The 1933-nt window shown below is 46.9% G+C and overlaps 1 protein-coding gene across 1 annotated transcript in view; it reads left to right on the forward strand.

Moving 5' to 3' along the window:
• dph1 (diphthamide biosynthesis 1) overlaps positions 1-1933 on the forward strand; it is a 57557-nt gene that overhangs the window by 50033 nt on the left and 5591 nt on the right.

Here is a 1933-nt window from a genome sequence, read left to right on the forward strand (position 1 = left end):
CCCCCCCCCCCCCCCCCCCATACTGCTTAAAGGTTGTCTGTACGCCCTTTTGCCGGGTCAAGACTGAGTGTAATTGAATCGCAGCCATGCAGGTGGAGGTCTCCCTAATAGTATCGGGGTGTAATGGGCCACAGCAGGTAATGCGGCTTGGCCAGGCCTGGAGCTCACATTGCATAGCAGTGCTAAATGTCATGCCACCTCACCTTTATATATCACAGCTTAATCTGCACCAGTCCTGCATCCTGTTCCTCTAATTCCTTGCATGTCTCGAACGGTTCCTGTAGGGACTGAAGAGACAAGGTTTCCGTCAAAGTCATATTCATACATTCCTCATTTCGGTAAATCTTTGCTTAGAAATAAGTTGTGAAACAAGGCTCCACTGCCAGAGACAAGAGCCCACATTTTTGCTTTGTGTCTGCACCTCTTTCTCTGTTCTTTCCTCCAGCTCTCTCTTTGTTCCACTGCACCCCATGATGTGGGATCTCTACTGTGCTGGCTAGATTAAAGGCCAGATAAGGGCTGGAAATACAATTTGGGCTACATTCTGGGGGGCAATACCAGCCATGGCACCATACATTCTACTGAACTCAGTCACTGTGCTAATATTAGAATGTTCCCTTCTGGGTCTGCATATGTGCCAATCAGCTATCTGCTCTCTTTCATGCTTTCCATCTCGCTCTCCTCTCAGACCCTCCTCTCAATGCCAGCCCCAAGGATTTAGTGGAGGAGTCTTGGTTTGCTTTATTAATCACTGTCCCTCTTTTAACCTCTTCCAGTGTTCTTTTCAGCTCATTCTACACACTACACACAGGTACATCCAGAAGAAGTGCATATACATGGCTACACACATTCAAGTGTGCACACAAATGCAAACTGTCAGACTCCCCCGTTATGATTTGTTCCCCTTTCCTGTGTGTTTGGGCAAAAGTGGTTTTGATACATGTGCAGTGTTCGGCTCTGGTTATGAATAGCAGCCGACGGACGTAAAGGTCATATCTCAGATTCCACATCGCCATCTCTACTCACCAAACTTACTGTAGGTCTCAGGAGATTGGTTCAAATAGCTCTGACTCAGCTGGCTGTCAACTGATGAATGAGTTGAGAAATTGTGTGAAAGTTGGAAGATGAATACCAGACAGATGGGGATTTTGACGCATTAGCGTAAACATGAAGGTATTCAAGTGGTTAGGACAAAAAAAACATTTATTTCAAGTGTTTTCCATCTACACTGCTTTACTCGCCTATATTCCTTTGCTTAAATCTCAAAAAGATGTATTCCTTTTGACATTTACCAAGATCCTAAATGCACTGCAACTCAATTCATATTTGTCAATATATCTGATGGAGCTCCATCATTAGGTTTAGGGACAAGGGAGGGTCCGCTCCCTGAGTGAAGATGGAGCTGCGGATAGCATTGATCCGTGAAAGCTAACCCCTGTAGCCCCGAACGCTTCTCTCCTTCTCCATTTTCCCATTGTTCATTTTTTCCCTCCAGCTGTTTACATCCACGCCCTCCTCATCCCTCTCTCATGCATTTTCTAGAGTAAACACTTTTCTCCCTGCCAATCTTCCTCCTCTCTTCTGCCTCTGTTCTCTCTTCTCTTTGAGCTTGTGCCTTCTCAATCCCCCTCCCTCTGTTTTCATCTTCATTGCTCTTTCTCCCAATCACTGTATATCTGTGTCCTTTTTTCTCACCCGCCTCCCCATCTCTCTCATGTACAACACCCCCCACCCCACCCTGTCTGCCAGCTATGTAGGCTACCTCCGTGGAGACCGGGCTGGTGCGGCGTTTTTTTATTCACACTCACCTAACCTCTCCCTCTTTTCTTTCACTGCATTTCTTCTCTTTTCACCTCCGTTCACTTCTTTTCCTGTTTTATTGTTTATGCCTCCTGCAACCAGTCTCCCCCCCCCCCCCCCCCCCCCCCCCCCC

Source organism: Anarrhichthys ocellatus, unplaced genomic scaffold, assembly GCF_004355925.1.
Source record: "Anarrhichthys ocellatus isolate YVR2014 unplaced genomic scaffold, GSC_Weel_1.0 scaffold72, whole genome shotgun sequence".
Classification (NCBI taxonomy): Eukaryota; Metazoa; Chordata; class Actinopteri; order Perciformes; family Anarhichadidae; genus Anarrhichthys; species Anarrhichthys ocellatus.